Raw genomic sequence first — 19293 nt, 5'->3', positions numbered from 1 at the left:
CAGCAATGCACTACTGTAAATGTTATTCTAGTTCTGAGTGTCTTTGAATATTTTTTGTTGGATCTCAGGCTTGTTAGTTTGTGATGATGATATTTAAAGATGGGGGTCAGCCCCTATTAAAGTTTCAGGGATCTCTCTGGAGTTAAGTGAACCGACTCAGAAGAACCCTTAACCTGGTGAGGTGATCCAGATTCAGTCGATCAGCTTGAACTGATCTTCAAAAAGACTCTGACTCCAGGGATCTCCAGCCCTGCTCCAGCCACACCCCGGAAGCTGGCTGGTCTAGCATGGCAGAAGCCTGAGGAATCACCGGTCCAATAAGATAAACTGTCCTGTCTCTTTGCCATTGGACTGACAAATGTTGCCCCAGAAAGCTGGGGAAACAGCAAAAAGTTCTTGATTAGCCTAAACTTCCTCTTATGGATAAGATGTTCTGTTGGTATTAACTGCTTCTAATCTGGGCATGGAATTTCAACATGGCAGGAGGTAAGGGGAGCCTACACCTCTACCGCCAGACTCTAATGGGGGGTCCTCAAGCAGCCGCTAGATGGCCCACCAATTTGGCTAAGGTTAGTAATGTAGAAAGAACCATGGAGGCGTATTGCACTTATATGCCCAAGGATCCTGAAAAATGAAGGAACAAATTGGCTGTCATTCTTCCTTTTGTAAACCAGGCAGCACCAGAAATTAGAAACCCTAAAAGAGACTCTTATCAAATTAACCATGGAGACTGGCAGAAATTGGGTAGTTCTCCTTCCCTATGCCCTTTACATGGTAAGAAATTCCCCTTCCACCAAGGAGGGCTATGCCAGGCTTTAGGGGAACAATGTTACTTCTATGCCAATAGCTCGGGAAGTGTACAGGATAGTCTAGCTGTGGTTCGTGGCCACCACAAGAGAGGACAAGATCTAGGAGCCAAAACCAAAATTGGTATACTTTTAACATATGGCTCTTGTATCTTTAATAAGATCATAAGCATTTGTCAAAGAGCATGTAAATGTTATTCAGTTAATGGTCTTAAGAACATGTAGCCTTAAACCAGAACAATGGTAACTAGACTGACCCAGGATTGGGTCAGTTACAAGACAGAGGGGGGAATGTAAGGACACAGGTTTGAGACAATGGAAGGGCACACATTACCCAAGGCAAGGGGGACAACCCTTGTAATACCCTTAACATTCCTAAGGGCAGACCTAGAAATAGAAGCTATAGGTAATCAGTTATTGCTTAAGGCTAGTTACACCCTACGTGAGGGTCCTGGGTCCTAGGTCTACTCTGTGATTGGTTAACACTCTAAATGTTGTAATTGGATAAACCTGCTGTCAATAATATTGTGTAATAATAATTGGATCACTGTACCTATGTCACAGTTTCCTGTAACTTCCCCTTCCCAAACTCATAAAAGCCCTACCCCACCTTTGTTCTGGGCTCTCAGCGCGGATCCACTGCGTTGGTGAAGGCTGTGAGCCCGAGTTTAGGCCCCGGCGAGCCTAAACCCGTAATAAAGCCCTTTGCTTTTGCATGCAAAAACAAAACAAAACAAAACAAAACAAAAAAACAAAAAAAAACCTTCTGTATATCAAAAAGACCATTTTTAAAAAGGCAAAAAAACCAGACAGGGAGCAAATAACTTATCTAGATAGTAATATCTAGATATGGGTCTGGAAAAGGGATATTTAGAATATACAAAGAATACCAACAAATCATTTTAAAAAAGACAAACAATTTAACAAAAATTAGGCAAAACCCATGGAGATTTCACAATAGAGGATATCTCACTGGCTGATATGATAATTTCATCATCACTGGTTATCAGGGAATTGCTAACTATAAGAGATATTACCACAAAATCATCACAATGGCTAAAACTACAAAGAAAAGCTAAAAAAGAGGTGGAGCAAGTAAAACTGTCAATCACTGCTGGGGAAAGAATAAATTTACAGAACTACTTTGGAAAAGTGTTTGGCAGTTCCTACCCCTATGATTCAGCAATATTACACCCAGATATAATGTCACAGAAAGAGCCACTTATGTTCATTAAATGGTACATACAAGGATATTCATAGCAGCTTTATTCAGAATACCCGCAAACTATAAACAACCTAAATACCAACCATTAAGAGAATGGATAAATTGTGGTATATTCATACAATGGGACACTATACAGCAATGAAAAGGAATAAAATACTGCTACCTGCAACAACAAGAATAAATCTCACAACATAATATTAGTGAAAAAGACAAACACGAAAGATGTATAATTCCATACATGTTATATGATTCAGTTTATATTATTCTCTTTTATGAAGGCCAAATACATACAAAACTAAGTGGTGATGACAGAGGTAGGAAAAATACTACTAAATACTACCACTAAATCTGTAGGGCACATATTTGAGCCCAATATACATATGTAGAAATACATCACATGTAGACTCACGTGCATTAATTAATCAAGGCCAGAGAGGTGGGATCAAACAAAAATAGATTGGCTTTTTACAGAAATTGGGGCACTTTCTCCAACATAATAAGAAGGAAACAAGGTGGGTTCAAATACTGATATTTTGTCAGTTTGATGATAGACAAATGAGGGAGATATTGCTCCAGATTTTTATTTTCTCAGTTTCATGCATTGAGGACATAAGCAGACATTAGGAACTCTCAGCATAAAGCCAGCTGGTAAACTGAGAATTGGTTATAGATGTCTTGGTTTTCTATTGCTGCTGTAAAAAACTATTATAAAGCTAGGGCTTGGAACAACACAAATTTATTATCTTACACTATACTACAAAGGTATATTAATCAAAACAAAATGGTAATGGCATAAAAAGAGGGACATGGATGGATGGAACAGAACAGAGAGCCCAGAAACGAATCCACACTTATATGGTCAATCTATGACAAAGGAGGCAAGAACATACAATGGAGGAAAGACAGTCTCTTCAACAAATGGTATTGGGAAAACCAGACAGCTACATGTAAGCAATCACCCTGAATAATATTTTTCTAGATCTGTCTCCTCAGGCAATGGAAATGAAAGAAAAAGAAAAAAAATAGTAGGACTACATAAATTAAAAAGCTTTTGAACAGTTAAGGAAAACCATCAACAAAATGAAAAGGCAATGTGTTAAATGTGAGAAGACTATTTACAAATGATATATCTGAAAAAAGATTAATATTAAAAATATAAAATAATTCATATAATTCAACACCAAAAAAGTCCCACAAATAATCCAATTAAAAACTAGGCAGAGTACTAGACATTTTTCCAAAGAAGACACACTGATGGCCAAGAGATGCAAGACAAGATGCTCAACATTACTAACCATCAGGGAAATGAAAATCAAACCCATGAGATATCACCTGATACCATTCAGAATGGCTATATCAAAAAGATAAGAAAGAATAAGCGTTGGCCAGGATGTGGGGAAAAGGAAGCCTTCATCTGAGGTTGGTGGGAATGTGAAGTGGTGCAGCAACTAGGGAAAAGAGTACGAAGATTCCTCAAAAAACTAAAAATAGAAATACCATACAAACTAGTAGTTCCGCGTCTGGATATTTACCTGAAGAACACAAAAACACTAATTTGAAAATATATACACCCCTGTTTACTGTAGCATTGTTTACAACAGCCAAAATATCAAAGTGATCTAAGTGTCCATCAATAGACAAATAAAGAAAATATGGCATATATATATCCACACACATACACCCAATGAAATATTTATTAATCAGCATAAGATAAAAGTGCAATCCTGCCATTTGGAACAACACAAATAGACCTAGAAGGTATTATGTTAAGTGCAATAAGTCAGAAGAAGACAAATACTATGTGATTTCACCTATATGTGGAGATTAAAACACAAACCAGATATAGATTCATAAATACAGAAAAAATCTGATAGTTTCCAGAGTGGATGGGGGGAAGGTGGGATTGGCTGAAATAGATGCAAGGGACTAAGAGGTACAACCTTTTAGTTATAAAGTAAGTCAGGGAGATGAGAAGTAAAGCATAGAGAATATAATTAATGATACTGTAATAACTTCATATGGTGACATAATAACTATACTCCTTATGTTGAACATTTTGTAATACATAGAATTGTTGAATCACTATGTTATACATCTGACACTGACATAATAATATATGGCATCTACAACAGAAATTTTTTAATTTATTATCTTAACAGTTTTAAGGTCAGAAATCCAATATAAGTCTCACTGTGCTAAAAATCAAGGTGTTGGTAGGGCTGCATCCCTTTCTGGAAGTAGTCCTAGGAGAGAATCCTTTCTAAGTTTCTTTCCAGCTTCTAGATGCTGCAAACATGCCTCGGTTTGTGGTCCCCTTCCTCCAACTTCAAAGCCAGCACACTGAATCCCTCTGTCACATCTCCTTCAGACTATTTCTTCTGCCTTTTTCCACCTTTAAGGGCTCTTGTGATTACACTGAACCCACCAGAATATTCACTCAGGATTCTTAATTTAATTACATTTGCGAAGTACCTTTTGCTATGTAAGGTGATACAGTCACAGGTTCTGGGGACTAGGACACTGGACCGGTTGGTTAAGACCTACCATCTACCATATCAGGACACCAACAACACTAAACTAGTATTTATCATAGTGTGGTCCCCAGACTAGGAGAAGGGGCATCATCTGGCAACTTGTCTGAAATGCAAATTCTTAGACCAAACTCAAGATTTATGTAATTACAAAACTGGTGACTGTCACTCAGCAATCCATGTTTTAGAAAGTCCTCTAGGTGATTCTGAAGCATAGTAACATATAACAACCACTGCTCTAAGCTGTTAGGGCAGTCAATGGCCATAACTAGCCTTGTGTAGTTTTGCTCATTTAGTCCTTTATGCTGTGTGCCATTTAATTTATCATATTCCATGTGTGCTGTGAAAGAAAGTTGGGAAACTTTGGCATAAAGATTTCTTACTCTATATAGGAAACGAAATTTGTTGCTTTTTATCCTCTGTGACATTTACATTTTTCAGAAATTGATTCATCAATGTAGAGAATGAATTCCTTTAAAGGAGAGCTTATGTACTCTTATCAATTAACAGAAATGTGAGGAAAAGAGAAATTAAAAATTGTGAATGTCACATAACATAGGAAATGATGTATACAGTAAATACCATAAATAAAGCATACAGTATATATATTAAAGCTCCATAAAATGCTGGCATAAAGGCAAAGATTGAAAACTACTTTCAACAGTTATTACATTACAGATAAAAAGATGTCTTCCTATAACACAAAGTTAGAAAACACTAAGAGGGATGTAGGTAATAATGGCTTCTTTCACTACACATAAGAAGAAAACCTCAAATACCAATCAAACAACAACAACAACAAATGCTTAAATAGTAGTTCTTGCTATGTGCCAGGCACTGTTCTAATTACATATATTAACTCATTTAGTTCTTACAATAACTCTATGAAAACTTAAGTATCTAATCTTACAGATTAAAAAAAATACTAGCTGGGGTAGAGAGAGGATAAAGAACCATTCAAAATAACACAGCTCATAGGCAGCAGAACCAGAACTCAAAATGAGGCAGGTGGGCTCCCAAGTCACCACTATGCTATACTGCCTTTCAATTAAAATAAATTTGTTGGAAACTATAATAAACAGGCATGGGAAAGAGAGAAGTCAGACTGATGTTAAAGCCAACTATAAAGATGAAACAGAGTGAACTGTAGAAGCTGAAAACAAACTAGAGATTCCTCCATCCTTAGAAGTTTCTAGGAAGAGGGGTACAATCTAAGATATTGATTTATTTCTAATCATGAAAGTAGCCTTAGAGTGATTCCAGAATACCTAAAGCTACCAAAAAACAAAACAAAAACAAAAACATCAACTGATTGTTTAGGTCTAGAATTTCTTTAAAATGAAGAGAAAGCATTTTGTTTCAGAAATATGAGAGAAAAAAAGGTAAAGAATTAAATTGAAACTATCAATTTACAAAACTTCATTCATTTTAAAGTGTACATAAGCAGCCAAAGAAGTGATTAAGATCATAACTTTTTTTGTTTTGAGAAGAACAGTTAGTGAATATATTAGCATTTAGAGAAGTGTTCACATTAAAGAAAGGTGAGGCGATATGAAGAAGAAAACTTCCAACCATCATAGTTTTACTACATTTATCTTCATCTGGACAAGAATGACATTTCTGAGATTGCTGTGATTTCTCAAATTTAAAAATATCTATACAAAATACATTTTTCCCACATGATTATAATATATAAAATAATTGAAAGGTATATGTCCATTTCAGACCCTGAATGGAAGATATTGTGACAAAAAGAGAACAGACTCATTAAGACATGGATGCTGAGTGGTATACTCTGCTCAAGAGCTAAATAATTCACTCTCACACAGCAGCCTCTCCATCAAAGTAATTCAAATTCCTGCCATTTCAAAATCACCTTCAGTGCTGTTCATGAATTGTTCAAATCCATAATGTTAAATCTACTGTAAGGCTTGTGCAGAGGGTATTTTTCTAGAACTACAAATTAAGGAGTTCTGATCCCCATAATCTATGAAGACTTTATTTAAGCCTATCTATTTTGATACATTTCCATAAGAAATAAATGTCCTTACTTTAAGGTTTAAAGTAGTGAATATTGCTTTATATGTGACTGCAACATCAAAATTACCTGAGAACCTAATTCAAAAACCAAATTCCCAGGCTCCCATCATAGAGTTAATGAATGAAAATCTGTGGGAACAAAGCTGCAGAATCTATAGTTTTAATAAGCTCGCAGGAAGGAAGCCCATAAAGGACTTTATGCTGTCATTTAAGACAACTGAGACAATCTTCAGGAATTTGATAAAATTTATCCGCCCATTATTTTTAAGCTAAATGTAAACTTTGGGAGAACTCTATAAATTTCATCGTCAAACTTCATCATGCTAACATTTCAATGATTTTAAAAAATCCAGTGTTATTTTCTGAAATCACTTTTTATATATTTCCAAAAATCAAAACTCATTGTATATTTATAAACCATAAGTAGTTAACACTTTTAACACAAATAACAGCTTCCAAAAGAGTGAAATGCCAAAACCATCCTGTTCATCCACCAATCATCCCCCAATGACTACATATGATCCATTTATTTCAGAACAATATGCAAGTTGTACATGCAAGAGTTGAAGGGTATTCATTCAAATGGAAGAATATCATTTAGCATTATCATAGGCTAGCTGTCACTGTGCCAGTCTACAGTTCATGTATGGCCCTTTGGAGAGATACCAAGTCTCATAAATTGTAAAAAAAAAAAAAAAAGGTTTAGGATCTCTTAATCAAAAATTCCTATGATTTCCATCCTGCTTTTGTTATACCTGACTTACTTTACTCCCTTTTAAAAATTTCTTCTCATTTTTCTCAGTCTAGATCCCTTTCTCTTATGTCCAAAATCACCTCTTTTAAAGATGAGCCAGATTTCTCATAAGTCATCAATAAGTTATTAAATTCATTTGAATCTACCAAAAAAGAATGTGTATCACTGAGAAGACCTTGTATGTTTACAGTAAATTTAATTATGATGAATTTATTTGGGGCTTTCCAAAGGAAATAACCGTCTCTAATCAGCCTAGGAACAGAGAAGGAAATACTACTAACTCTCAAGAGTCATTCAGTAAATAGCTGATTTAAAAAGCCAAAAAGTAAATATTATATTAGCATTGAGACAAATTTTGTTTTGAAAGGAAAACCATTTTAAAAAATAATTATAAAATTCTATGAACTATCATAAAAAGTTACCGAGAAAATGCACTAGCTGGCAAAATAATTTGAAATTACATATAAACCAAATGTTTTGTATTTAAAATTTAAGTGATCATGTTATCAGGATAAGAAAAAGAATTTAGTCCACGCATTCCATGGATAGACCTTTTCATTGTGATAGCATAATTTTAAATGAATACCTTTTCAAATAGTAAAAATACAAATAGAAGGCTAAAAACTTCCTTTATAAACTAACAATGCATTTCAGTAAATATATTGTTAAGCTTTCTCATTCATTTAAAATGTGACAACAAACGAAGAAATACATTTTGGAATATAATAGCTTGAAACCAGTTTAAAAAAATCCATTAATAATGATAAGTTTGCTAGGTAGGTTTGGTCAAAGATCTCTACATAAGTTTATCACATTTATTGATTTTTCTAATAACCATCTCTGAAGAAGAATAAAATGTACTATATATAAACAGAGGCTACAAGTAAATCGTGCATTGTGCATAATGAATGATTACACTTTAATAATTCTTATGGTTGTAAAAATTATTTTGTTCACCTACATATAGTTAAGATTTTTAAATTAAGATTAAGGTTTTGTAATTATTTTTTAAATAAAAAGCTACTAAATCAAAAACAACAAGATAAAAATCAAGTTCTATGAATAAATATTTTAGAAGTAAGTACTCTGGGATCATAACACTGACAACACTAATTATCTTTTCTAGTCTTGGCAGTTATGTTGCATACTGTTTGGGTGACTGATGGGATAATTTCTCTTCATTTTCTTTCAGTTTATTCTGGACCATGTAGGAGAAGAATATTAAAATAATTAACACCTCTAAACAAAGTACTTGATAAAGTTTTTAGTTGAAATAAAATGTTTTAAAAAAAACCTCAATTAACTAATACATGATTCTAGAGCAAATAACTAAACCTCTACCTGCTAAAGGAAAACTTTCACTAAGGATTTCTGATTTTAAAAAATGTCATTCAGTATTAATATGAGCTATTTTAGGATTTTTATATATTAAAATCATATACTTTCACAAAAAGCTCTTTTCATGGTTTGAGCTACCATTACCTTTATTACCAAAAACATAAATTCCTATTTTTATATCATTAAAAATAGTCTAACTCATTAAAACCATTTAATCAGCAGGAATCAAAGCAGTTTTTAATAAACAGGTAAAAGGTATGTCAAATTCCTTACACCTATATTTTGATTAGTGATAATGGCCTTATTTCCAAAAGAACACTAAAGTATTTAAATTAATATTTTTCTCAAATATAAATCTTTACCAATAGCATATACATTGTCACGCAACTGGAAAAAGTATAAAGGATATTAGTAATCAACTTTTTTATTTGAACATTTTAATAAATTTTAAGTCATACATATAGTTTATGTATGCCTTACATAATTTGTCATATAGCTTATACTAAGGCTACATATTAAAAATAAATTAATAAAAAGCACATTCTTTGCCTTGATCACCTGATTTTTCTGTTGTTGTTGTTTATAAAATTAATCACAGTTAGCAGGGTAGAAATCGCTTTGAGCTTCATGAATGACATCCAAGAGATGGGAAAGGATTAGTTCTCAGTTGCTGCCAGTTATAGCGCCAGGTGGCTTTTTCTGCAGTGAAGGTGTTACCGATAATCCCATTACACTGGTACTAAATCTTGCAGACATCAAAATTATCACCAAGGTTCCTTTTCATCCCATCCTTTCCAAATGACTGGAAGTCGCTTCACCTGAAAGAAGTCAAATCCACATGCAGCTGCTGTTTTAGCAGGCAGCAAACTCCTTGAGAATGCCAGTCGTGATTCAATTTTGCTGTGCTGGTGGCCCCCTATTCCCTGTCCAATAATACATCTGTTAAAAAATCCTAGAGCTACAAATCAAGTTTAATCCTACCAGGGACCTCATGTTGGTCTTGTCTTCCAAAAAGGCAGCAGGTTCTGCTGTCTATCTCTGCTAGCGTCTGGGGAATACCCTTTAAATCCCAGCTCTACTTAGAAGAATAAGCTAAGGATCACAAAACATGACCTCAAAAACCCTGATATGACTATATTCTGACCCAGAGGCATTCATTCTAGGTGAAGATTAGAACTTTGCATAATAAGATTACACAGCAAGTGAATGATATCAAGGGACTATCCATATGCAGCCGCCTGGTTTTCTATAGACAGCCTGTGCTCTGCAATATGCAGTGCAGACGAAAAAGAGCTTGGTCTTTCTAGCTGAAATAAAATAGATTCACATAAATTAGTTGGCCATTTCCAGATTCCTAAATCCCCTATTACATCTTTTATTGACAGCTCCTGTGAGGATAGCACAAATGTTATTCCTTTTTATTCTGTGCTTCTATAACAATCATGCTCTGTAATTGAAATGTACATAGATTATGGCTCGAAATTAACATCTTGTTTGCTGTAATCTTGGATTACAATTGACTGTGTACATAATAAAATTAGGAAATCAATGGATGGATTTATCATCTCCAAGAAACTAGAGGTATTGTTTAAAGAATAGTTTAACATTTTGTGTCAACACTTTAAATGCAGAAGTCACAGAGAAGTCAATAAAAATTTAAGTGAGTAAAAGGATACAACAGGCATCAGGCAATATTCATGTAAAAATTAAATTACATAAAAATTAGCTCATCTCCCTCAAAATTTTAAAGTATTAAAATCTTCAAACTGTGAAAAGTTCAGAGATCTCCTGAACATATGATTTTTCTCTCAAAACCATTGTTGAGCAAGAAGGCCAGTTACACAAAAATTCTCTACTTTTTATTAAGTAGATGTAGTGACAGTATTTTATACACATCACCTTGATCATTTTACACTTTAAAATATTTAAATCAATTCAAATCAATTGTAATTCAAGTTCTTAACTACATTTCTAAAGAACGTAAAGACATTCCCTCTCCTTATATTTGAATATACAGAGTATTTAAAATATACAGAATCCTAGAGAACTTTATTTTCAGTCTTTTTCTTCCAAAAGTTTAAGCAGTGTGAGCTCTATGCAAACTTAAGTGAAAAGAAAGATATGCATTCCCACAAATAACTACGCAGAAAAATTCTAAGAATGCAAAGAGGAGTTCCCAACTTTATTAAAAAAAAAAACATATTAAGATTTGCCATGGGATTCTTGTAAAACTGAACTCCTTGGTATACTTGAAATACACTGACAAGTTTGATTTGCCCACAATTGGTGAGGAGCCTACTACATCCATTACATTAGTCATTATTTCCTTATTATAATATATTTAAACACATCTATGCGATATGTGATAAGTAGACAGGAGTCAGTTAATATAATTCTGATTTTGTGCATTCATCAGGCAGATATATACCAACAGTATCAGTGGTAGAGCTATAAAAAATACCATATAAAATTTCAATTAGATAGCCCACATTCTTTGGTCATCTTGAAGAGGATATAGCTAGAAAATTAATGAGGGATGCAAAAATATACATTTCTGTTATGATATTTGTATGTAGTACTTTAGAGCTACACTGTTCAATAAGGTAGCCATTAGCTATATATGGCTACTGAGCACTTGAAATGTGACTAGTCCAAATTGAGATGTACTGTGAGTATAAAATACACACTTGAACTTTGAAGACATAGTACAAAAAATAATATATTGTTGAAAAATAGTATTTTGGATATAATGTATTAAATAAAGTATATAAGTGACTCACACTATATTTCTACTAGACAGCATTGCTTTAGATCATACATTTTTAATAATAAATTCCAAACTAAATGAAATTGTACAACTAATAAAAAATACTAAAGCAGAGGGGTATTCTAGAAGAACAAACATTCCAGGGTCAAATCTGATAGATAAGCTTAGAAAAGAACAAAATGCTGTCATTTCAGCCTCTGTTTCACATTTCTAGGTTAAGGGTAATGAGGGGGAGAAGAGGGACCAACCAAACTGCTGACCACCATGTATCAAAATGAATAATGTTTTATAGTTTCAAAAATGCTTTAGTCTATTAAACATAGATTTTTACCAAAAAATACACCTTGGGCAACTTCATAAAAGTCTTGTAAGCCCTAACTGAATCCAATAGGCAGAAACATCAAAAAAACATGTCTGGATCTAAAAAGGGCCATGATTTTCTTTTAAGGTACTATACGATTGTCTATATTCCATTTGTAAATAAATATTATAAGTATTAATTATAGAGACTTGAAGCATGTAATTAATTTCAGTATTTTAGCAAAATAAAAAGCCAATTTCATAAATTATTAGAAAGCTGCTTTTCCATTAGTCTTTTCATTATATACACCAATATAGGTTAAAAATTCCATTAATAAAAAGGGTTTTGCAGATAAGGAAGACTACAAATAGTTAAAATATAGAACATATACCCAACTTAATTCAAGAATTAATGGCAGATTTAGTATGACCAGACAGTTGGTGTCATACAATTAAAAAACAAAGTCTGTCTTTGTCACACACTGGACTATTACTTCAATATAAACAATAGTATATAAGGTATCAACTCATTTAAAAGTTGCTTTTTCATAATTATTTCCTTATAATACTTATCTAAATACTATAAATAATACTAAGACTAATGATGAAATATGAGTATGAATAAATAACATGGATAAAACCTAAATCAATTCTTTATGGTCTAGCCATGTCACTTTTTCCTAGCCTTTTAAAATTATTTAAGTTCTTTCCTTCTCTAGTAACAAATCTCACACAGACACAGAGACACACAAAAACAAAATAATAACAATAAAAAAACTTTCTAACCATCAATATATGAGTGTAATGATATTCAGTCTAAGTTAATCCCCAGACATCCAAATTCATGAATAAAAATTCATCAGTTTTAAATACACTGAGCCTATTAAGCAAGAACAAAAGCATATGCACAAAAGAGCTTTTAATATATTTCAAAGCCCACAAGAGCCATGGTCTCATTAAAATTATAAATTACACAAACATGGAATGAAGATTCAAACTGCAGTGCAGCTAAGCAGATTACAGAAAACCCCGCGTTCCATATGATAACACACCATGGCCTTCCCAGATGGGGGCTTGGAACAAAAAGGCCATCACCACAGCTAGGGAAAACCTCCTTGTGATCTCTGGTTTCTGTTCAGCAGATGACAGCCAAATAATATGTTGATTATTCTGTTTGTGCTGCTAAGCTTGTAAGATGGAATAAAAGCGATATGATCTATTGTGAACCCAATGCTAATGTGTTGCTCCACTCATAAATAATATACTGAATTTATTTTGAAAGTATCTTTTATCTAAATTTCAGTTTTTAAATGCATGAATTAAAACAAAAGCCAGGATAAAATAATATTTAATTTGGTGCTTTAAACTAAAAAATGTAATGACAAGTGAAAAATACCTAAGTACTTAGTTAAAAGTTAAGTACAATTGCCTTTCCTTAATTTCAGCACCATGATCAGAGACAAAATAAATTTTTAAATAGGCAATTACTCTCATTATAAAATATAAATGCAAAATTAAATAATACAATAATCATGAAGTTTACAATATACATTATTGATAAGATAAAAACTGAAATATCAGAATATATAAAAATACTTTTCTGCAATATAATGACAGAATCAGAAAATGTATCTAAAATATTTCTGAAAAATAAAAAGTATCACTGAAAATCTTAACAATGTTCAGAACATGTCCACAAATGGATGCTCACAAAAAATCCTACTTAAAATCAAAATAATTAAAAAGCTGCTAAAAACAGTTTTCAATTATAACACAGAGAACATCTTTTCTTTTTTTATAGCTGTAGAGTATTTCATTGTATAGATATGCCATAGTTCATTTACTCAGTACCGACAGACATCCTAAAAAGAAATATACAAATAAATATATTAATTAAGAAATATGTATTATAATGTTTATAGTTGCATTATACGGAAAATCACCCAAATGCCCATTAATGGAATGGATAAAAAACATTGTGATACAGTCATATAATAGAAAGGCGTAATGAAAATGAACCAACCAGAACTTCATGCAATAATGTAGGTAAGTAGCAATACATAATGTTAAACAAAGGAAACTAGACATAAAAAAATTATATTGTGTAATTGTATAAATAAAATACAAAATACATAATGCTCTTTTTTTTTTTTAATCTGTGTACTGGTATATGGGTGTATTTGGCTTCTAAAAATTTCACCGAGCCATCTACTTTTAATATATGTACTTCTCTGTATATATAGCTTTCTTTAAAAAGGCAGTTTTACACAAAAATACACAGTATACAAAGGTAGTCAAAATCCTTGTCATATGAAATTTAGAAACAATATATATAAAATCTAAATGTGAAAATTATGCATTTCTTATACTACTTGCTTGAATACTCAAATTTTCAACCCAACAGCTGAAACAACTTCCTGGACTCTTTTCAACGGAAGAGCAAAAGCCACTCACCCTTTTCTCCTCACCTCTAATACCATATTTTCAGAAGTATCTGGTCTTTCTGTCAAGAATTGCTGCTGCTGCTGCTGCTGCTGCTATAATAAAAGAGCTAAAATAATCTCAGGACTGAACATTTGCCCATATGTGAGAAAATAAAGTAAGACAGAAGACAAAGAAGTTTAAAACATATGTTTGCTATCTCCCCGCTTGCCTTCAAATTTCATAAACTTTTATTTGTTATGAAAGCTAATTTAATAGAGAACTTTCATTTTACTTTTCAATTAAATTAAAGAAAATATAATTAATTCCTTAATATCAGTATCATACAAATAAAATCTGATAATATGATAATAAGCTGAACAATGTATCTCACTACCTCCCACTTAAATGTTTTCCTTTATTTCTATACTGGAATCAACACATGATTACATTACTTTTTTTATATTAAAAAGATACTTTAAAATATAAGCTAAAAGAACAAATACATAATTAAATAAATTAAGAAATAAGCTAAAAGAGACCACCTAAATACTACAGAGTCAACTTTCATTTGTGTTAACAAATACTTATTCAGGGCTTACTATATATACCAGGTATATATTCTGAAGATAAGGGAGTAAAATTAGCTAATTTTGTGGTAATTATAGCGGACTTACCCCTTTCTTTCCCTCTCATTTGATTTACAAATAAAACAAAACTATTTTTAATGAGTAACATATTATTCAAAAATTAAGAACAATCTAGATGGTAGACAGTTAAAGTCCCATCTACTCCATTCTCCTCACCCACCCACAGGATTTAGACACTGCATAACCTCCTAGATTTTCTTTTTGCAAATATAAGCAAATATGAATATGTATTTTTATTTCCTTCCTCCTTTATGCAAAAAGTAGTTTACTATATACTGTTTGAACTGTGTGCTTTTAAAGTAACAATGTATGTTTCAAAACTTTCTAAATCTGCATATAGAAAATATCCTTTCTTTTTTTATCACAGCTGTAGACTTTTACATTGTATAGATATGCCACAATTCATTTAACCAGTACCCCACAGATAGACAGTAGGGGTGTTTCCAATCTTTTGTTACTGCAAAAATGCTACAGTGAAAACTCCTATACATATGGCATTACATGAGTACATAAGTGCATCTGTAATAGTTTCTTGAATTAGTATAAAGATAAGTGTAAACGCATTGGTCTTTTTCTAGAAATTGCCAATCTGTCTTCTGCGGGGGTTGTGTCATTTTGCACTTCCACCACGGATGCATCTCAGATATATCCTAGGAAAAGCTATTCTCTTTTGGCCTCTAAGATATTTTGTTCATAAGGCAATTCCCAAAGATGTTCTAATTGCAAAAATTACAGAAAACTCATTGTTTGTTTTACCCCAAATACAGAATTAAAATCTGTTCACATAAATTAAAACAAAGGAATTTTCAAATTAAAAAAGAAAACCTCACTGACATAAGAAATCATCTTATTGATGCCTAATGTACTGGGATAGAAACTATCATTCCTCCCAATTATCTCCTGTCATCTAAAAACAAATATACTCTCTCATTCCAGGTTTTTTTTTTTTTAATTAACATTCAGTGGTTTATAATTGGGTAAGCAGTCAAATGCATTTCACTTTGAAATGAATGTTTTCCTGAAGCACTTATGTTTTCATGAAACCTAATCCATGTTACTTCTATATTGTCCTTTAAAAAGCTATAATTTCAATGGTGGTTTAATTTTTATGACTGCCATTTTCAAAGGGCAGTATCGCCTAATACACTATTTTTATTTCAATGCCCATCCTATCAAATATTTTATAATTAGAAAATGCCCAATTAAGTCCATTGGATTTCCCATTTGAGAGTCCTTAAGCAAATTCAGTTTCATACCATGGTTTTATAAGAAAATGTGTACACAATAATTTTAATCCCCCAAATAAGGATTCACGAGTATATGCAATCTATGTTGCATTTCAGGTGTTCAGAAATCAGCTACCAGATCATCTCAGTCCTCTGAAACAAAGTGGTGACTCCAGTTGATGAACCCAAAATAAATTTAAAAAAACTGTCATATCTTCTGTGCCCTTAGTCTGTAGATGATAAGAACCATACTTAAGCTCTCACTAAACAATGCTGATTTTAACATTAGTCAATATAATGCACAGAAAGCCAAAAAACAAGAATTATCTAACAAAGGTAAAACAAAACATCACACATCACAAGTAGGACATGGACATAAAAGCTTATCAGTCTAGGACAACTTAGGAGAACAGTCCTATACAGCAAAAGTCTCAGAGGAAATCACATAAATTCTATGACGTGACTAATGTTCATTCACAATTACAACTCTGAGCCATAAAAACAAATTTAAAAAAACCCTTAAATTTTACTCCATTTGTACTGTTTAAGAGAACAGATGGGTAAATTTTATATTTTAGAAACATTATATAAAAATGTTCATACAAAAAAAAGTTTTGGCACAAAAAAGGATAAGATTCAATTATTCTCAAAATTAACAGATGAGAAATATACTATCAATAATAGCCTAATGCAAGAGGGATTACTCAAAGTAAAATTCTCAAAATTAGAATATCTTATAGCTGTGTTTTAGAAGATGAACTATGTGTGATAAAGTGTGGTAACGTTTTGGGGGCTTCAAACATGGAACTCCCTGTGCTGAGCCAATTCTTGGTGAATAGTCAAAAGAATATCTGATGATTTCTGAAAGCTACTCAGGCAATTTTTCCACTTAAATGGCTGGACACACTCAAGAAAATATCCCGATTTCACTTTTCAGCTTGTTTTCTTTAAGTTGTGACTGCCAAGTATACAGGTTGATCTGGTTTCTAGCTCCAACTTGCTCCATGACCTTGTCCATGTGACTCAATCTCTCTAGGCTGCCTGAGTTTACTCATCAGTAAAGCGAAGGAGTTATAGAAAATATGACATGATAGTTAACAGAATGAATGTGCTAATAATTAAGTAAATCAAAGAGCTACTACCTTAAGTCTTATAATCTATTTCTTTACTATGTCTCAACATCTATACATATAGTATTTTGAAACAATCGCAAACTATGTGCCACTTTACATCTAAAGCCTAGAGTAAAAGAAATTCTAATCATTTCAGAATCTTTTCCAATGTTTACTATGTGTCACTCTCAGGATATAACAAATTTCTCATGTACTCTTTTAAATTAATTTAAAATATCATATAATCATTTATATTTAACCTGAAAATATATGACTTTTCCACTTCACACCAGTAAAAAACACATCATATGTAAAAGAACATTCATGGCAATGTCATTTATAATAGCTAAACACTATCCACCAACAATAACATGAATGAATCCTGTCATAGTCATTCCAAAGGAATAATATATAATAATGAAAAAGAATATTACATGCAACTATGTAGATATCTCCAAACCATTAGTAAAGCTGAGTAAAGGAAAAAAGAATACATATGATTCCCAACAATGGTGCCTACCAGCTGACCCCCCCGCCCCCATATCCCATGCTGCCTAGTACCACACTGGGCACCCCACAGCCATTTCAGCATCATATGGTAACAGGTAAGCAGCAGCCTGAAGGAAAGCACAAAGGCAGTCCTAGTCACCAGCCTTAGGTAAGAATCTAATATGAGGCTGAGTTTGGTCATGGGAGTCTGATCTCAGCTCCACTACCCCCAGCCACCTTTCTGTCTCTGTGATCAAAGGTGGCAGCTGTCAAGAACTGCAAGACAAGGTGATAGAGACCCCACAGCCGACTAGAGCGCTAACACTGGTGCTAGAGGAGGATGGGACCTTCATGGAGAGCAATGACTTCTTCCAGCTGCTGGAAGAAGACACATGCCCAATGGTGGTGGAGTTTGGGGAAAGTTAGACTCCAGAAGGAATGGGTACTGTCATATGAGTGGGCCAGTAGAACCCCAAGCACAGAAAGGCCATCATCCTCATGCACTCCAAAATTATCATATTTTAGCTCATGTGTAGGAAGAGAAACACTGTTTAAAAAAAATTTTTTTTTTAATGTTTTATTACTGAGACAGAGAGAAACAGCATGAGCAGGGTAGGGTCAGAGAGAGAGGGAGACACAGAATCTGAAACAGGCTTCAGGCTCTGAACTGTCAGCACAAAGCCTGATGTGGGGCTTGAACCCACGAACCGTGAGATCGTGACCTGAGCTGAAGTCGGCCGCTTAACCGACTGAGCCACCCAGGCGCCCGCAGCAGAAAAACACTCTTAACTGTCACACATTTTATAACAAGTTTGGGAGTCTGTGTATGCATACAATGTGAGGGTTCATGACAGGAAGGACACAGACATGACACTCGAGGCCGAACCTAGTGTCACTCTGTGTAAGTTAAGTACAGTTCACTGTGTACTAGAAAACATGATAGCTGGATTACAGGATGGATAAAGAAAGCAAGTTACACTTAAGGTCTTCTGTACGAAGCGTAACATAGGATGGCTCATTCAAAAATAGATCCAATAATGCCTAATTTAAATTATGGTGGAGCCCAGAACTGGGCCCACAAATGTACGGTCAATTAATTTTTGACAAAGCAGGAAAGAGTATCCGATGGAAAAAAGACTGCCTCTTTAGTAGGTGGTGCTGGGAGAACTGGACAGCAACATGCAGAAGAATGAAACTAGACCAGTCTCTTACACCATACACAAAAATAAGATCAAAATGGCTGAAAGACCTGCATGTGAGACAGGAAACCATCAAAATCCTCGAGGAGAAAGTAGGAAAAAACCTCCTAGACCTCCACCGCAGCAATCTCCTACTCGACACATCCTCAAAGGCAAGGGAAATGAAAGAAAAACTGAACGCTTGGGACTTCATCAAGATAAAAAGCTTCTGCAAGGCAAAGGAAACAATCAAGAAAACTAATAGGCAACCAACAGAATGGGAAAAGATAGTTGCAAATGACATATCAGATAAAGGGCTAATATCGAAAATGTACAAGGAACTCACCAAACTTCACACTCACAAAACAAATAATCCAGTGAAGAAATGGGCAGAAGATATGAACAGACACTTCTCCAAAGAGGACATCCAGATGGCCTACAGGCACATAAAACGAT

The 19293-nt window shown here is 33.5% G+C and overlaps 1 protein-coding gene across 7 annotated transcripts in view; it reads right to left on the bottom strand.

Annotated features, from left to right (window-relative positions):
- IMMP1L (inner mitochondrial membrane peptidase subunit 1) overlaps window positions 1-19293 on the bottom strand; it is an 81746-nt gene that overhangs the window by 41640 nt on the left and 20813 nt on the right. The window contains exon 3 of one of the 7 annotated variants that reach the window (XM_029956257.1): window positions 9253-9512. The exons of the other annotated variants lie outside the window; for them this stretch is intronic. The gene's annotated coding sequence lies outside the window, so the exon portion shown is untranslated. The remainder of the gene's footprint in view (window positions 1-9252; window positions 9513-19293) is intronic. 7 annotated transcript variants of the gene reach the window in all.

Source organism: Suricata suricatta, chromosome 11, assembly GCF_006229205.1.
Source record: "Suricata suricatta isolate VVHF042 chromosome 11, meerkat_22Aug2017_6uvM2_HiC, whole genome shotgun sequence".
Lineage (NCBI taxonomy): Eukaryota > Metazoa > Chordata > Mammalia > Carnivora > Herpestidae > Suricata > Suricata suricatta.
This window is presented reverse-complemented; position numbering and strand designations above follow the sequence as displayed.